Here is a 19,299-nt window from a genome sequence, read left to right as displayed (position 1 = left end):
ATAGAGCTGTTGGGGTTGGGTTTGGCTATTTTGTTTTTTTTGGGTGGTGGGGGGGTGTTTTGTGATCTGAACTAGTTTGTTTGCTGCAAAAAACCTGGTTACCTCAGCAGGTTTTGGGTGGAATATGCATCAGCTCGTTTAAAACTGAGCAGTGAACAAGGAGGTGTGGTAGAGACCAGAGGTTAAGTGAGGGGATTGTCTTGTCCCGTGGTGTCACCTGGCCACCAAACCCCACCAAGGGGTCAGGGGGGTGGGGAGGGTCTGGGACGGTGTGGAGGGGTAGTGGGAGAGGGTCTAAAAATGCAGTGCAATGAAACCCAGCTCTCATGCTTTGAAGTCCTTGAAATTTCAACTGATTTTCTGTGGGTTTTTTTTTTCTGTTTGTTGGTTTTTGTTTTGTTTCGGTTTTTTTTTTTTCTTTCTCCCCAATCCACTCCTGTCATGAGCTTTTATTTCTCAAGCATCACCCCAAGCATCTGCGGTTGAGTGATCAGTGTTGAGTTCCTGGGTCCAGTTTCATTTACCTCTTTCTTTAGTTTGGGGAATTCAACGAGTGTGAAATGAGGTGGCTCATCAGCACCAAATTTCTATTGCAAACGCTGCCTTTCAGCCCACGCCATGCACAAACACAAACCCAGCTGCCACCTTTCCCACCTCCGGTGCTGGTCCCTGGGGAGCGGCTGCAGCCCCGGGTCCCAGGCAGCGGGTGCATCTTGAGTCCACCTCAACAGAGCCAAGTTGTCACCTTTTTTCTTTCTTCTGTCCATCCCTCTGCTTTGCAGTCCTGAGAACTGTGTGCACATACCAGATCTGGGGCCCAGATCAACTCCAAGTTCTGAATGGGTGTTTGGAAATAATGGTCTGTTCTTTTTTATTATTATTGTTGTTGTTATTATTATTATTATTACTATTTAATGTTACTTTTTGCCTCGAGGTCCATTTCGTCCCAATTCCCACTTCCTGTATTGCCACCAAGGCAGAGAATTTGCTTTGCACACCCTTGCCAATGTCTCTGTTCGTTTCCTTCTGGTCGTTGTGCAGCTCAGGAGCGACTTGTACAAGAAGCTGGACCGTGGTCCTGCTCCGTAGGAGTCTCCAGTGTCTTGCAGCTGTCAGCAGAGAGGTTGAGGCCCCTTAAGAATGATTTATTTTTACACAAATACAGAAGAAACAAGGCATTGCTAATGCTTAGCAACCTCTTGTCCTAGCCTGCCTTTTTGCTTGCAGTTTTAAGAGTCACGTTAGCTTTAAAAGGGGTTGTTAATCTTACAGAGTTTGTTAGCTTACAGTACAGCAAACAGCATCCTTAAAGTGCCCCCAAATCTTAATGGCTTGGAATGGGAACATGGCTTGGTTGATCAGGATGGCGAGGAAGGATGGGTTTTGTTTGGGTCTGACACTGGTAAAACTTGTGTTCCCTTCACAACCCTTGATGTCACCAGTTTGGAGATTCAGCTTGACTAATCTAGTGCGTTGTTTCCATAAGTGTTACGAAATTCATTTCAATCTTAAGTGGGGGTATAAGGAAATCCAATTGCTTTCTGGAGACTCATCCTTTTGTATATGTATTGAACGAAATTGCACTAACTGCTATATTAAAAAAAAAAATAAACAAAAGCCCAACATTTTTACTAAGAATCGGGAAAAGACTGAATCCAGATGTGCAGCATTAACAGCACTAGGTGAGAACCGAATGAATTTTTAGTCTCTTCTGTCTCTGTATCGCTCAGAGATTTTCTATGTACAACACAAAGCTACAAAAAACAAAAAAGTTTTCCAGAAACCGCGCTTCAAATTTTTGCTGTACTATAGAAGCTCATGAAGGACAACATTAAAGTCCTAATTTGCCTGCCTTATAGACACATTTCTTTGTATTAATATTTTCTTAAACTTCCAGTCGCATTGCTTTGGCTTTGGAGTTTGTTAGAGGCAGTCCTGTATCCTGAGTTCTGTTCAAGTTTAAACTTCTGTAAACTATTGACAGCACATGCAATGCAGTACTTATCTATATTTTGCTGTTTTAGTATGAATATGTACTCTGATGCCAATTTACAAAAATCTGTTGTAAACGCTTATTGTGTAACGGTAACTGATAGTGGCAATTATATGTCATTCTAAAAGCTGCAATACTTATACAATAAATTTTACAATACTTTGGAAAATTTGCCTTCACCTTTTGCTTTGTTACCCAAAAATCAGAATTTGCCAACACTATGTAATATCAAAAGCTCTTCCTGGTTACGAATATTGGAAGATGAATATTCTCAGTTTTTTGATATTTGTGTGGTTTTCCCCCTTCCTCGTTAAGTAGCCTTCTGAATAACAGGCCAAACTCTGTATCCATGAAGTGTTTTTTCCCGTGAAGCTGTAGCTGGTTCCCAGTGTATTTGCATGCTCGGTCTGTGTGTGCGTGTACAATTCTTTTTTCTTTCGAGTGTATCAGGTGTCACAGCTTTAATCCCAGAAGAAGCATTCCTGGTTTGCACCAGTATGTCCAACACTTACGATCCTGCCTTTCAGCCAAGAACATCACTGATGGTCAGAAGGTCTTAACTCAAATAGCCGTCAATTGACAAGAACTGTGACTCAAATCCTAAGCACAGATAATTTGTGTGACTTTCTCCTTTCTGAGACTGTGGTCAAATTGCAGTGATCACATTAAAATGATTGAAAATATAACTGTTTGCAGGGGGTTTTCTTTTTTGTGTTTTGGAAGGATGTCCTGTAGATTGACCCAGACCTTGGGTTCCCTCTCAGACTAAGGAGCGTGTAGTAATTAGTCCCTGGGCTTGGTCTGAAGGCTGCCAGCTCTGCCTGAGCCCTCGCTCTCCCCAGCCCTTCTCTCTGGCCGATCACAAACCTCTGTTTAAGGTGGCAGCATTTTTGAAAGTGACCCGTGGCTTTTACAAGCGGCCCCTCCGGCTGATTTGGATGGGCAAGTGGTGGACACTTGTCTTTAATCTGGGGGAGCCGTGAGCAGGATGAGCTCCTGTGGACTTCAGCAGGACGTCTGGATGCTCTGCACAGCTGGTTATTTGCAGCATAGCCCCGAGCTGATGGCCACTTGGGAAAATATCACCAGTAATGACTGAAAGCAGCTTAATTGCAGCCCAGGAAGGAGATCCTGAAATCCAGTCCTCCGGCTCTGATCCTGGAACTGTGCTGCTCACCTCCCAGTTGCAGCTTATTTTGTGGAATTCCTGGTGTCCTCTGTGCATTGCTGCTGGAAAGATGACCCAGCGCAATAGAGTACTGGAAAGCAGCTGCCCTGGGTTGGAACACTTCAATTTTTCCCCATGGTGAGCAATGGACTGCTTTTAACGCCGTGCTGTTGCCTGCCTCATCGTTGGGGCTCTCCTGGCTTCAGGGAACGCTCGCCAGTATCTGACCACAGACTCTGATGAGCCAAATACCCAACTGAGTCCAGTTTGGAGCCCTTCTACCTTTAGACCCAAATTACTCAACATACCCTGGTGTCAGCAGCTGTAACGTGGCTGGCGGGTGTTTGGCAGGGTGCTGTCCCCACCTGCTCTCAGGGCCCCAGCAAGTGATGGGGCTTCAAGCCTGGTGCTGTCCCCATGCCCGGAGGGAGCCAGAGGTTCCCAAAGAGCTGGGGTGCCACTTGGAGGAAGAGGTGGGTGACCATGGGGCGAGGGTCATGAGCAGCACTGTGGGTTAACTTGCTCTCATTGCCATTTTAGACTGTAGGACACTGGCCCCAGCAGTCTGGGCCCCAGGATGGGTTGGTGAGCGATGATGATTTGGAGGTGCAAGTGGGCTTCCCGAGGCACCACAGAGAGCTCAAGATGGTGTATTGGAGGTACTGGAGAGTGTTCTGTGCGCAGTCCTGCTCAGGGCTGCCAGTGTTTGGGGTCTTCCAGTCCATTTACAAGCCACCAGCTGTGAGCCAGGAAGCCTTTTTTCCTCTGAATCATGTTTTAAATGAGCAGAACCCTGCTCGCTTCGTTTTAGCGACTGACCAACTTCCACATGAGCATTTGGAGCTAAAATTTTTAACCCATTTGCGATGAACAGTGATGCTTTATCCCAAAGCTGGGCTCTCCAGGGCTGGATTTCTCGTTTCCTTTTGGGACAGTACCTCAGTAGCCCACACAGCCCTGCAAGGAGGTGGGTGGCAGCTCCTGGGGCTGTGCTATGGGATCGCCGTTAGAATGCAAAGTCCGTGTTTCAGCCTGAGTGCATGGACCAGAGCAAGTGACTCCTCGAGCAGGGAATGAAGACGTGAATTTTGTCTTCATTGGGATCTTCATTAGCCCCGTTCCTGCCTCAGCTGCCGCACGCATGCGACTGCGGCCGGGATTAACCCTCGATATGATGGGAGCTCCGCAGGAGTCGTCACGGCTCGTGGAAACCCAGGATCCTGTCCTGAAAAGACACAGATGTCTCAGTTCATGCACTGCGAATAACACAGATAAAAATTCAAATGGCCAACTCAGCGTATAACACCACGCACGGGAGTCTCGTGGGGTTGGGGCCGGCAGGAAGAAACAAGGTGAAAACCCGCGGCAGGGATGAGTCGATTTGCGTTACCGACACAGCGCTTTGATTAACGAACGCGATGCCGTGGGCTTGCAGGGGCAGCACGGCCCGGGCGGGATGAGATGCTCAGTGACTCTGGCAGGATGCCAACGGCCCCAGCATTGGCTTGAGTAGCTCCAAACCCACTTTTCCATCCCAAATGCAAAGAAGCACCAAAATGCCACATTTGAGAGAGGGGGAGCGATGCCCCTGCCCCGACCTCAGGATCACGAGTATCCAAGTGGGAAACATCCAGCTTGCTCCAAGTGCAGCAAGGCGGGGAAAAGGGCAGGGTTTGGTTTGAATCACTATTTCGAAATTACTTCTTTCGTTTTCGGATCCATGGCTAAAACCAACATCTTCCCATAGAAATTGGGAACTCAACCGAAACCACATTTTCCAAAAGGGACTTTTTTTAAATGAAAAAAAAAAAAAAAAGCCAAGTTCAATCGTTGCTGTGCGTGGGAATAGACAGAGAAATATTGTTACTAAGCTACCTTTCCACAGCTAATGAGGTGATCTGGGGACACTGCAGCACGGCTGATTGGCAAAAGATTATTTTTAACCCTTTTTATTTTTTAAATTTTTTTTGCAACTCAGTGGAAGAAACAATTTTGTGACTTTTGGAAACCACAAGTGGTGAAGCCTTTGATTTTAAACAGATTTCTGTGCTGCAAATTGAATAGGACTTAAGAAATCAGATTCAGCTTTCCCCTGTGCTTCCAGCATCGAAGGCCTTTTTGCAGTGCTCCTGGCCCTCCCTGCCTGCGCTCGCTGGAAGGTGTAAATTCCAACTTCAAAGTATCTGAACTTCACAGCAGCTTTATTTTATTTTTTTGCTTTTTGTTTCTGTATTTTATCTGCTTGTCCTAGCCAAACTCTTCCCCTCCGTCTGCCGGTGCCTTCCTCCACCATCACCCTCCTCAGGAGCCGCATTAATCCCCGCTCCAACAGATGATTTGTTTCTCACATGGTCTCGGCAGCAGCTCACGCAGCATCGCTGCCTGCGCCTTCGCCTGCCTTTAGTCCCGTTTGCACCTGGAGGGCACGAAGCAAAACCCCCATCCCGGCCTTGTTCAGCTCCAGTCCTGGTGCTCTGAGATGGTCCCACCAGTGATTCCCTCCCAGCAAACAGGGAGGAGGTGGCTCAGGGTGCTTCGAGGCGGGGAAGGTGTGATATCTGGAGTCAGCCTCCTGCTCTTTAAATGGCTCAGGCTGCTTTTCCTTCAGGTTGATTTATTGGAGGGATTTTTTTGCCATGCTGCTGGCCCCGAAGCCCCCGCGCAGGCTGAGACCTGCCTCGCTGTCGATGGAGGGGGAGCCTTGACCAGGGGCAGAAGCTCTCGAGTACGGCTGCTGGGAACACAAATCCTCCCTCCTGGTGAGTGTCGCAGTGATGGGTTACACTGAGATTCATTAAACAAGCAATGTGCTCTCACAAGGCTCCTGGCTGTGATGGGAATTTACTCCAAACACTTGCTGCTGTCCTTTTTTTTTCCCTTTAAATAAGAAGTCCAGAAATTCCCAGTGCTTTGACATAAAACAGGACTGTGTAACAGCGTTAGTAGTAAATACAAAGACTGCACAGGAGAAAAGAGGAAATAATTCCTGCCTTGTGCTCCTGGACATGATCGGGCTGAAAGGCACTGCTCAGGATTCACTTCATTTACGGTCTGATGGGGTTAAAACTGCCTCCCCCTCCCTGTTCCACCTTCTCAGGAGCCCTGCGGACAGCTCACCTCCCTCCTTGGAACCCAATGCAGGAAGACTCATGGGTTTTGCTCAGGGAGTGGGCAGGGGCAGTTAGGGGCAGCTGGGGGCAGTTAGGGGCAGCTGGGGGCAGTTAGGGGCAGCTGGGGGCAGTTAGGGGCAGCTGGCCCAGCTGGGAGCTTTGCCTCAGGTGGGCACAATTCTGCCATGGCCCAGGAGGCAAAGCAAAGCAGCTCCAGAGAGGGTGGTGGTTGTCTGTGGGGTTTTCTCTGCTCTTCTGCTGAGTAGGAGCTACAGGAAGTTTTGAAAAGGGTGAGAGGGTGTTTCCTGACCACCCTTTGCCACTGCATGAGGTGGGACTGGGTTTTGGTTCAGTGATGTCCCTGGTTTCTGAAGCTGCCTGGGTGATGCAAAGGAAAGACAAATCCTCTGAACCAGCAGCCGCTTCAGTGCTTACTCTTTTTAAGGTGAGACTGAGATTTATGGTGGTTTTTTAGGGTACCCAAAACTGGGCTTCAAGGTGTCCTGGAACCACGTGCTGCAGAAGCTGTAGATGCGCTTCTCCCTCCGTGGCTGAAAACGCATCTACTGCTGCAGCTCTGGGGCCTCCTCCCTGGCTACCTGCTCGCCTCGGGCGACATGACCTGCTGATCCCTGTGGGAGCAGGGTGTGCTGCCAGCTGGGGAGCATCCCCCAGGGAATGTCCCTCCGAGAGCATCCCCCGACTCCTGGCCGCTGTTGCCTAGCGCATTGGGTTGGTGGTTGCGCCGCTCCCCATCGTCCTCCCTGGCTTTGCGTATGGAGAGCCTGTCATCAGGTGAGATTAAAAGGTGTCTAAAGGAAATGCAGAGCCCTGGCTGACCAGATCGATGGCTCTGGGGTGGGCAGGGCAGAGGTGACATGAAGCATGCTACACTACGCAGTGTTCTTGGAGTGGGTTTTGCAGTGCAGGAATGTGGGAGAGCGTTGACTGCCGGTCAGGATTCGTTCATTGTCAGCTCTTGGTGGGTGTCTGTTCCCTCCCCCTCGCGCAGTCCTGACTCTCAGCTCAAACGCACGCAGTTGCCTTGAGATGGACTGTTAGCAGCAGCAATAAATCACACCCACAGCAGCCAGGGGTGAGTTTTGGATGCCAGTCAAAATGCAGCTCCTCGGAGTATGTATCTCCTGCAAAGGCAGGAAACGTGGTCGTTGAACAATTAGATCAGCGTGGCTTTGTGAAGTTGCATTTGATTAAGAGAGTAACTCTGAAGTACAAAGCTATTGCTTTGGTCTTGACATGCATGGCTAATAAGCAACTTGGGTTTAAAAAAAGGAGACTGAAGACTGAAGTATAACACACCTCCGACACATTGCTCACCCGGCAGCGCGCTGCGCCGCGGCAGGTGGCTTTGCACCAGGCTCCCACCTTCTCCTTTCTGCTGCAGCCTCGCTATTGCCAGAGCATACCAAAGAGAAGAAGGTGGCTTTTGCTGTGTTGGAAGCTTGGCACCAGTGTCAGACCCTGTTTCCCAATAGCACAGAACCTACCGGGCTACTTCAAAAGAGCCGTAAGATGGGTTTACCTGAGCCGGGGGGATGGCTGCGCCGTCCTGGGGACCAGCAGCTCTGCTGAGTCGCTCATCAGAGGACATGGCGATGGCTGCAAGTCCCAGGTGGTCACTGTAGTGTCACGGTTGGACGTTCTCAGTTTGCCACCTTATGTCCCCTTTATGTTACCAGTGGAGGATGGGCGGTGGCCACAGCTCCTGCCCCGATATTGTACTGTTGAGTTAATATCTCCAGTGCCAAGTGCAGCCAGTTACCTTTTTGCAAGAGGTGTTTGTAGCATTTTACTGCTTGGGCCCATTAAGATGGGTAAGAATTAGGCATCCAAAACACTTCAGGAGCTTTAAAATAGTCATGCAAGTGTGCAGTTGCAGTTGTGCAAGACCAACCCCTTTGGGGTGTTTTGAGGAGAGTCTGTGTAGGTCTGGGGTAATCAGCAGAGCTGGTGTCAGCACGAGGAGGGAGCTGGGATGGTTTCAACCCGGGGTGAGTGCACGCTGATAGCTTTCTTGGGGAAGATGATGAGCTGTAAGCACGTGTTCATTCCAGACAACTTATTAATGTACTCGTCTATCACAGTGCACACACAGACAGATCTTTTTTTTTTTTTCCCCTTGAATCTCAAACCAAGGTTCTGCAGGGTTCAGAAGAGTAGAATCATGTTAAAAACCAAATGATACATGACCCTGATGGGCCCCACTGCTTTCTTGTTCTCATCTCTATTTTTCTCTGATGAGAGCTGCCATTTCCCTCTGCTCTGCTGAGCAGGGCTGTCGATTTTCTGTTCCGAGGAGGAAACCTTGAGGTTCCCCAAGAGCCTGGCCTTGATGCCCTGCCTTCCTGCACCCAGGGCAGCCCTCCTGTGGGCATGGAGGAGCCGCAGCTAAATATAAGATGGAGGGGGGGGGGGGGGGAAGAGGAAGGGGGGAGAGTGAGTGAGAGGATCTGTTTATTTTTCCCTCTGATCTCTGAGCCGTTATGTTTTATTGCTTTGCAAACAGTAGGTCTGGAAAGCTTCCTTTCCTCCTGTGCCAGTGCAAAGTCAGCTGGGTGCATAATTCCTTCACTTGAAGGAAAAAATACTAAATATGACCAGATTTACAGTAATGTTATAGGAGTGGCATGAAACTGGAACTCCATTTACCCTCTCCAGGCCAGATTTTACTGTAAATGCCCAAATAAACTGTTTATATAAACAATTTCTGCAAATTTGCACAGCGCCTGGATGCGCTTGCACCCTGCTGCTGAGAATTTAGATCCTATGAGTAACCTGTGGCAGAAGAGCAACTTCTGTTGCAGAAAACCCCTGTGGAGGCGATGCAGTCAGGTACTTTGCGTGCAATGGATCTCGAGGAAGGTGAGGCATGTCCAGCACACGTGGCCTTTACATACACATAAGGATGTGGTCGCTGTTGCCTATAGCCTGGCGATGCTTCAAAGGAAACTCTTCTGTTTTGGAGCACGTGGTGTTTGAGTAGCTGTGTCGGAGAACAAAGGGACAGTATCAAGGAATATAATCGAGGCTCCTTGTGGTGTAGGAAAGCACAGTACGAAACAAAGCTTTAAGGAAGTAGACTTAACTTTAAAAAATGTGTAATGGTTTACTCAGCTCTTCCGATTCGTCAGAAGATGCCCGACTCCTCGGCGAGGTTTCTGCCCTGAATTGAGGTCGTCTCGGACTGAGTCACAAGCAAATGCAACTAGTGGTGAGTAATTGCTGGAACCGAATGTGAGTTTGGAAAACTGGTTTTGTCTTTTCTCTTAAAGTTTTGGTTTATGGGAAAAGGCATTGGTTTCGCTCCTGCTCTGGCTCTCAGCACCATATGTGGGTAACAGCAAAGCCACGAGTCGCTGCTGCTGCGTGTGCTGCTCAGCACGGGGGTTTCTGACACCCCCAGGTGACTCTGCCCATCCCTCAGTCTTGGTCTTCAGCTTCTGGGCTGACTTTAGGACTTGGGAAAATGGCACAAATGTCATCCAGGACAGGTATGTGTTGCTTTTAAAGAAATTCTGCATTATCAGTCCTACACAGAAAAAAACCCAACCCCTCAGGGACTGCATCGTGTTGTCCTCCATCCCCACGTGCTCTCTGTGTGTGCTGTCCTCTCTCCTTCTGGGTTCCCATTAACCCAGGACTTTTCACTGTTGAGGAACAAGGTTCAGCTGCAGAAACAGCCCAGCCCTGTCCTTCGATGCATCTCAGTGTCCTCTCAGCAAACCAATGGACGGCACTTCCCACTGCTGCAACCCTCTATCTGCCTTTCCTGGAGACTCTCTTTTCTCTCCAGATCTGGCTGAGATAAGGGGTGGTAGTACAGAACTTGAGTGGAATTAAAATGGCATTTTAATTGTAAACATTTGTCCAGAAATTAATGTTTCTGAACTAATGTTTCTCTCCAGCCAATGCGTTCGGAAGCAAATGACTCTTGCTAATTGATTTTCCCTGTATAACGGGAGTCGCACATGTAGAAAACCAACTGCCTATAACTGAAAATCCTCCTCTTTCAGCAGGTATCCACATAATCACTCAACTGCTGCCTTTGCTTGTCCTCTGGCAATTATCACCTAGGAGTCACATGGCTGTCTGGAGGGGGTTAATTTTTCTAATTTTTGTTTCTTGAATGAATTAAGTGTTGAAAATCACTATAAACAGGCTTCCGTGTGTAATAAGTTTGCTTATAATCTCAAATAAATGCACCCATAGGGGAAATGTTATTGATGACTTCCTCCCTTGCTTGGAGATGCCTTCACACCTCTGAGATCGGTAAATCTACCCTTTTTCCCAGTGTTTAAAACAGTTTTGAGCAACATCCAAGGGCCTTTTAGCAGCTGATCGGTGGCTCCTCCGCAGCAAAGGTACTCGGCTCTAAAGCCCTTGTCTCTGCTGTGCCAAACCAACTGCCTCAAAACTCCAGAAACCTGACACAGAGAACAGACAGTGAGCCAGTGGGAGCAGAGTATAAAAACAAGTGTAAAATAAGTTGTAAAACTGAGAAGTTGTAATTCATTGCCTCTCAAATCAAACAGGTGAGGTCTTGCCCTGCTGCAGATTGGGTCTCAAAGGTGACAAGAGATTTCACTTTCTTTAGGAATGTAAAAGCAAATCCTGCACACAGCTGGTGCGTAGATCGGTGTGTTAAAGGAATGCTGCAGGGTCAGTGTCCTGCCAGGAGCATCCCTCAGCTCCCTTTGCTGGGTTGGGTGCCTTAGCCCAGTCATGCATGAAACTCTTCTGCCAGAGGAGAGGAGTTTACTCTAGGAAGTGCAGGAAATGGTCAAAGTGCTAGAGCTACGCTTCATTTTGCAGTCTGTAGATACCGAGGGGAAGGCAGGAAAGCCCAACTGAGGAGGGAGGAGAGTCAAAAGGAGAAAATTGGCTTTGACATGTCTCTGCAGGAGAGAGAGCAGCTCCCAGGGAGCTTGGCCCTTCCTGAGGGGCTTGCGGCAAAAAAAGACCCCACCAGAATGGCACCTGGCTGGCTCAATTTGGACAGCAGGGTTGGCACGTGGGGAAGTCAGTGGTTTACATGAGCTGGGTTTAACTTCTAGTGTGATGGAAAAGGTCACAAGATGTTTGGGGCTCTTTGTGAAAGGTGCTGTGAAATCCAGGAATTAAGAGGCTGCTGAAAGCGTGCTCAGATGGGATGGAGCATTGGATGATGTGGTTGTATTTAGTGGCTGCTTGAAGGCCAGATTCTACCTATATGAGATTTCTCAGTGTGCATGAGATTACAGGACTCAGCTTGCACCAGGAATAACTACACAAACACAGTTTTTGGCCCTTTTGAAAACTGTGGATTACATGGAGCAACTTCCCAGACATTTACTGATCACTGAGGTCTGAGCCTTGGAAATGCTGAAATCCAGGAGTGCAGAGAAAGTGAGACCACAGCCTGGGGCAGCTCAGTGTGAGTGTCCCAGCTGCCTGGTGGCTGCAGGCAGGGAGGACTTGCAAACTGGGCTGCACGTTGTGCCAACAGCTGTCCGGTGTCCGGGGCTACACGTGGGATGGATATACCTCTTGCAAGTGTACAGCAGTAGCTTACCACATCCAGGACGGTACTAAGCAACTTTGCTTTGTACAATTCTTGCTGCACACCTTCAGTAACAGCCCATGATGGGTCCTAGCAGCCATTTAGTATTTTGCAGTAGTTCCCTGTCTTGCTTTGACCTCTCTTACCATCAGCCTGAACAGACAAAAGTAATCAAAGTTTGTTCAAAAGTAATTTTGCATTAGGCCTTCTCTTGAGGAGCAGAGAATCTGTTGGGGGTTTTTTGTTGGTTTTTTTTTTTTTTTGTTAACAAAGCTGCATAACAAAGGATGTCATCATTCCAGCGATACTGAATGTAATGTGCGTGCAATAATTAATGCCACTACTAATGGTGGATTGGAATTTTGCCTTAATTATATCATTAAGATACATTTCATGCATTTAATTGTTTTTGTAAAATGACAGCTAAGCTCTCCTGCCTCACATCTCCCATTTCCTGATTCAATTACTTTACATGCAAGGGCAACTTGCTAGTAATGGCCTTTCACAGCTTTTGCTTTCCAGGGGAAATCAAGTGGGTTTTGGTTAGATATGCCAATACGTTTCAGGTTAGCAAAGCTTTTCTGTGCTGTTTGTCAATGTTAGTGGTGAACAGATGCACTGAACTCTCTCCTCCTCCTTGCTGGCCTGGATATCATGAAAAATAGGTAGGGAAAAATAGTGTTGGGATAAGCCTGGGAAGAACAAGAATGTTAAAAATCAATCTGCAGACCTTATCACATGATCTGCTGCACCATTGGGAGTTAAGTTGGGGTAAAACACATCACGTCTGGCCCAAAGGCAGGAGTCTTGGGATCAGGGACTCCAGCCTCAGAGAAGATGATGCATTGATCCTGGGATTCACTAGCAAAAGTTACCCTTCCATGTGATCACAGGGAATCCAGCTGCTGGAGAAGGGCTGGCAGCTCTGGATGGGGCCACAGGGAACAGATGGAGCTCAGCTGTGAGAAGCAGGATGGGATCTTCTTCTGTGTGTCCTCGAGTTCAAAGCCGATCTAGCTTGCACAAGATAGTGTGACTACACAGGATATAACGTTCTGGAAGAAATATTTTTGCAGGAAGACCTGTGAGATCTAGTCCTTTCCTGATTTGTTTTTGCGCAGTAGTGCCGATTCGTTAGCTGCGACGGTACAGATCGCGGATGAGAGATGGAGCTGCAACTCTGGGCTTTCCTGGGCAGTCCCAGCCAGGAGGCTCAGGGCTTCCCTCCTGGACATGTGCAAAGTTTCCTGCTTGCTCTCTGAAATTAAGTCAGCTTGTGTCTTTCCAAGGCCAGCGCCAGTCACTCACAGCAAGCCCAGGCTTCTGGCAAGGCATCTAGGAGGCACATGAATCGGTGTGGTCCATTGTGGTTCAAAATAAGACCTAGAGCCCTTGGCAATGGTGACGTACGTGGATTTCTTTTGGATGAGTAAACAGAGTTTTCACTGGACAGGAATTTGTAGTTATGTTTGCAATTCCCAGCTGCTCTGAGGGATGGGAGTGGTGCGTGCGCTCTACTTTGTGCCTTTTCTGACTGCAACTCCCTCCCAAATCTGCAATCATTGTTATATAACCACACAAAGGCAAAATTCAGGATGAGGGTGGTTAGGAAACAGGGGAATCTCTGGCTGCAATAATCACTACAGATAATATTCTGAAGTTGCCTTCAGGGGTAGATAGGTATTTGCTTGTCTTTAGCATGACCACTGGATTTTGGACCATCTGAGAATAGTCAAAACTGCCCCAAAGGCCATCCAGATTGCTGCTGCTGTTTGCATTGCAAAGCCAGAAGCTTGCAGTGTTATATGTGCTATGAAATGAAAAGCAGGTAAAGCAAGCGGAGAAATGCAAGTGGATTTGTGCAGACAACAGAGTGGGAACTTCCATGCCAGGCGACAGACACAGCAACTGGTAAATACTTCGAAAACCTTCTGTAGTTGTTACTGCAACATTGACCATGGGAAGCATTTGGGAGCAGGCTTTTGTTCTCAAGACTATAACCATGCTGCTGACTCGACGAGTCCTTGACCTCAATTAGTTGCGTTTGTTATTTGGAGTCCAGTGGGGATGAAGTAAACTGCTTCTTTCTTTCTCTTCTTTCTTCCCATCCTTTCTTGCTTGCTGTATGGCAGAGCTGAAACTTGGCTAAGACTCAAATCTCATTCAGTGCTTGGGTTTTGCCCTAACAGTGTTGTACAGGATCTGCAGAAGAGGCAGAGGAACCCTCTGGGCTCTGCAGAGCCACAGCCAGCAGAGGCAAGTCCTACATTAGAAATGTCCTGCTGGATAGGCTCCACATCTGCTTTGCTGCTGGCTGCTAGACGTCTCAAGCAGGTGGCTTCATGGGTCTCTTTCTCGTATGTTTTGAAAATAATGGAGGAAATTCACGCACTACATCCTAGTCCCATGAAGCTTACTAGAGATAATAACTTAGTTGCCACCTGAAAAGTGTTTGCAACCCTGAATGGCTTCAAGCCACTAGAACAGTAGTACACCATGACCTGTACCTGCTGGAACAGAGTCTATGCTGTATTGTCAAGCTCTAGAAGTCAAGAACCTTCATGTTGTTTCTCAGGAAAAATTAGTGCCTGTGTTTCCACATCAAAACAGACCTCAGAGGACTTTAGGGGCTGCTGGTTGGAAAGACAATGCAGAAGGATGTCAATCCCCATTACACAAACTGCAGAGAAAGAGTCTTGAATTCTGATCAAACACAAAGCAGTCAGTCAAGGACTGTGCAGCAGGTATTTTTCTGAGATCTATTTTTTGTTACATCAGGTGTTGGGTAACAGTCAAAGGAACTTTCTTTTTAATTATTGAGATTTTCAATTAGCCAACAAGAAGTTCCTTCCAAGTTCTTTTTGGGTTAGAGATGACTGACTGCTCTTCAATTTTCTGATGCTTTTCTGGAGTTACTGATGCTGATGGTTGTTGCTGGATTTATCTTTAACCTTTATGGTCAGGACTAGGGAGACTGGGTCTGAGCTGCTTGCGCTGTGACAGATAGGAGGGCAGCGGGTGAAAGGAGATGGAGAAACCACTGAGCTCCTCTTCTTTCCACCCTTTGTAAAACAGGGCTAAGTCTGAGACACCAGGCATTTTTGGCGCTATATAGGGATGAGACATTATGAAAATACAGATTTATGTAAGAAAAAAGAATCCAAAATTAACTAGACCTTCCTTCTGTCATGAAATAAGTTGCACTTGCTTTCAGCTCCTTCCTACTGACACTTGGGCAAACGGCAGTCTGAGACATTAGAGAAACACGAGATACCAAAACAAGCTAAATAAGAAGTGTGAGGAGCACTGATTTCCACTATATAAAATAGTGTGATACCATCTCACATCTTTCTACAAGGAAGCTGAATCTCGAGTTCAATTTTGCCTATAGATTCTGTGTCTAGGGTGTTTTGTCAATAAACACCTTTCCCCTAACCCGCTCCTCGCTGTGATTGTTAGTAATAAATTTATGTTGCGTTTTATTTAAGGTTGTCCAACAAATTTTGGAACAAAACTAAGCACCGTTAATTGTTGTCCTTGGAATAAATCAACCATATAATTTATCAATGGGGCAATAACAATAATGTTTGTATTTCCCAGTTTTGAAATACTTGGATTGGAAATGACAACATTATAATTGAAAATAATGGTAATTATCTCTCTGCAAAGGTGTTTTGTTGCTACACTCGATATCTTCTTTGAAACTAGCCATGAACAAAGTCACCATAAGCAGCAATAAACTAAAAATTTGTTTTCCTAGAGACTGTTGCACTGCATCTGTTGTGTGGGAAATAACAACTCTGATTTTTGTTTTGTTTGGGATTTCAAAATGGTTTGTGGATGGGAAATTTCAAGCCAATACCATCAGGAAAAATAACTGCTTCTGTTTAGCTAAATTTAAAATGTTATATGATAATATGAATGTTTTTTAATGCAGTGTGTATGTATATATATGTATGTACACCTTGAGATCAATATTAATATGGAAACAAGACACTTGCTGTATCAAAATGAGAAGGAAACATCAACATAATTCTTCACACTTTCCTTCTGGAAAATGCCAAATATTGTATGTTGTCAACATATTGAGTTGGGTATGATGGAGCTGAGCACTGCCTGAGCCCAAGGGAACAGTGTTTCCTCCTGGAACCAGGACCCTCAGCACTGCTCGCACCTGCCTTGTGCTCAAGGACCATGGGCAGGGAAATAATGTGCCATTGCAGGGTTTAGCTTGTATTTTCTATTTATTCCTCCCTTTTGTATTGCTTGTATCAAGTAACACCATTCATTTGCATTGCTGCAGGGCCAGGGGTGAGACACCTGCCCCAGCTCCTCCTTTCCAGCTGGGACAAGGACCTTCTGGCTAGGAACCACCAAGCAGCAGCTCTGGAGAGCATCACTAGTAGAAGCAAGAACCAAATGAGCATTTTGGACATTTCCAATCAAGATTTGGGGCTGGAGGAGGCAGGCCAGAGCTTTGAAGGCTAGGTGGTACCCCACACTTTGTCTTGGGGTGGGGTCTGGCACCAGCTCCATGCAGACATTTAACACCTTCTCCTAGATCCTTATTTCACCTTAAGCTATTGAAATTATTCCCTTATGAACTAGTTCCTAATGTCCTTATTAACCAAGGATTAATTAAGCAGCCTAGGCTACTTATTAGTTCAACTTATTAATTAAGTATAAGATGCTAATGAGGCAGTTTAATTGAGTTGTTGGGTGGAGGTGAGGATGGAGAGGAGGATCTCTGCCTGGTTCCTGGCAGAGCCAGAGCATGGCTCCTCACAGGGCCATCGGTCGTGGGAGCTTCCTGAGCTGGGTCGTGCAGTTGCAACTTGGGAGAAGTTTTATTCGTGTTTAGTCCTTTTGTCAGCCCAAAGCAACCTGTCAAGAAGAGTCTCCAGGACTTGCAGGCCAATGTTTCAGGGCTTCACACAGGGCTAAGCTGTGTAAGCATTGGGACAGGACCAGTGTGACCGTGGGATGAAGGTGCGGAGGATGACTGGGAGGTGTGGGAGGTGATGGGCAGCAGTGGCCACCAGTTTTTATCAGCCTTAATGAGATACACAAATGGGAATTGTGCTCCTTGAAATTACTTTTGCCCAAGACAAGAAAGATCTGCAATTTACAGACAGTAATTAGAGCAAGAGACAAACAGGAGTCCTCTGCTTTGCTGGAGCCTTTGTGGCGAGGTAGAGTCACATCTCTCTTCTGGTGAGTTAGAGCCACCTGTGGTCTGGCCCAGTTCTGTTCCATCTTCCATTTGCAGGATCAGGCAATGTCTCATCAGAGGATGGAGCTGCAGAGCTGTGCTCCTCCCCGGAGCTTTGAGGACGAGATCCTTCGCTGTTAAAGCTTTGTGAGATAACCTCATGTAAGCATCTTACTGCATGTTAGCATCAGGCAGTCAGGACCGATCCGGTAATTTCAGGATGTTTTCTCTGAAAAGTTTGCTGATGGGCCATTTCTTGTTGCCAGCAAGACTCTAACGTCATTGGTTTGTTCCACTGCTAATGCCATTCCCCAGGCGAGCTGAAAATAAAACCATTTCTAATCACTTCTGAAAGTTTCTGAAAAGAACTGGGGGAGGGCGAGAGCTAATGAGGAAAACACACAGCTTTAGAAACAGAAGCGCATTCCCTGAAGTCAACAACCTAAAAAAAATTTTTTTGAATATTCATTTCTACTGAGATTTTTCTATCGCTATAATTAATTTGTCACAAATACACTGACAAAGCATTTCTGGTGGAGTGATGAAGGCTACGGGCAGCGGCTTACTTAGTCTCTTTTGAAGAAAAATAACTAGCTATCAAATAACTTTGAACTCTTAAAGCTTTACTGGCCTGATCCTGCTTTCACTGAAGAATGCTACTTGGCTTTGAAGACAGCTAAAGCTATTGAAAAATTGTTACATGGATTTATTTTTGGTTAATTCAGTCTCCTTCTGGTGTATTGGTATATTACCCACAGACACTTTGACTGGCACTGGTTTTTTGTTTTCTCTGATTGGAGAGGGAAGAGAACAAAACCCTTAAAGCATCCTCGGGGTCATTCAGGGCTCAGTTCTGCTGGTTTTCCCTTCCTTTTGCAGCAATGTCGGGGTCCCCGGGACACTTACCCAAAAGTAAAAGATTTCTGACAGCAGCCAAATAGCAAATCGATGCCGAATGTCTCAAATGACTGACGCGTAACGACATCTGCCTCATTAGATCAGATCACTGCTCCCTGCCAGCGGTGCTCAGTTTGGGGAATTAAAGCCTTCAAGGTTTCCTCCTTTGTCTTTCTACCTCCAAAGAAATTGCTGCATGAGTCAGGGACGGGACATCCTTGTGGGACCCAGTGACTGACTTAGATCAGTGGGAATAATTTTGTGATGGGAGAAGGACCAAACCTGATTCTGTAACCATTACTCACCCCAAGCAGCACCAGTTCAATAAGTCTATTCATGTAAGTAAGCTTCTGCTGACGTGAGTAATGGTGGCAGGTTCTGGCCCTGAGTTATTACACGAAACCATCTTGGGCTCAGGAGCAAGCTGCATGACTCAGATGTAGCTTTAAAAATAAAAGTTTTAAATCCCAAGTTATAATGTGCCATTTGGCTGCTGCTGAAGTTGGTCTAAAAAGACTGTGCTGAATAATAAAAAAGATCAAGCTTTTGATGTTAAGTTGCATGTTCAAGCATAAAAAGCCAGCCTTGATGATGAAGCTTAGCCTGGCTTATTTCACTCAGGCAAAGACACTAAACAAGGCCCTTACGCTATTTCTCACTTAGAGGAAATGTCTGTGCATTAAAAAAATGAAAGAAGTTGACAGATAAGTAATTAGGAAACATCTGGCCAAACCGAAGGCAACAGAAGTGATTCCAATCAAAGGTGGTTCCTTGAAAGCTTTTCATCTTGACTCCAACAGAAACGGCAAACTTAGCACTTAAAGAAAAAGAAAAAAATTCCAGCTTTCTGATGAAGTGTTAAAAAGTCAGACAGTGAAAAGTGCACATACATCCACCCAGCACAAGAGGCTGAACGGAGGAGCGGAGAAAGTACCGGGCTGTGCGTTGGCAGGGGTGTGTGCCAGGGGCCCGGAGGCAGGGCCAGCGCTCCGGCACCGTCATGGTGGTTTTGCTCAAACTCCCAGGAGACGTGTGGCTCCGAGAATGACACGTTACTGCAGAGGTCGATTATGGGATGGTGCTGCAGTTGCCTAGTGAGTCCCTGGTACCCACCGGCTGCTCCGCGTGCCCCTGCCCATGGGCATCTCGAGGGTGAGCAGGGCTGGTTTGCACGAGCGTCCTGGCAGCCCTTTCACCAGCTCTGCTTTTCAAAAGCTTTGCCAGAGCTACGCATGGAATAACGGCGTGTTCTTACTGGGGGTTTGGGGTGAGCGATGGTCCCTTTCAGTAGGCTCTGTTTCGCTTGGCACAGTGTTTTGAAGATCTTTCCCTGTGTTTAGTAAATGCTGGTGATTTGGA

The sequence above is a fragment of the Tauraco erythrolophus genome, chromosome 18 (assembly GCF_009769465.1).
Source record: "Tauraco erythrolophus isolate bTauEry1 chromosome 18, bTauEry1.pri, whole genome shotgun sequence".
Classification (NCBI taxonomy): domain Eukaryota; kingdom Metazoa; phylum Chordata; class Aves; order Musophagiformes; family Musophagidae; genus Tauraco; species Tauraco erythrolophus.
The sequence above is the reverse complement of the archived record's forward strand: the minus strand, read 5'-3'. Positions refer to the sequence as shown.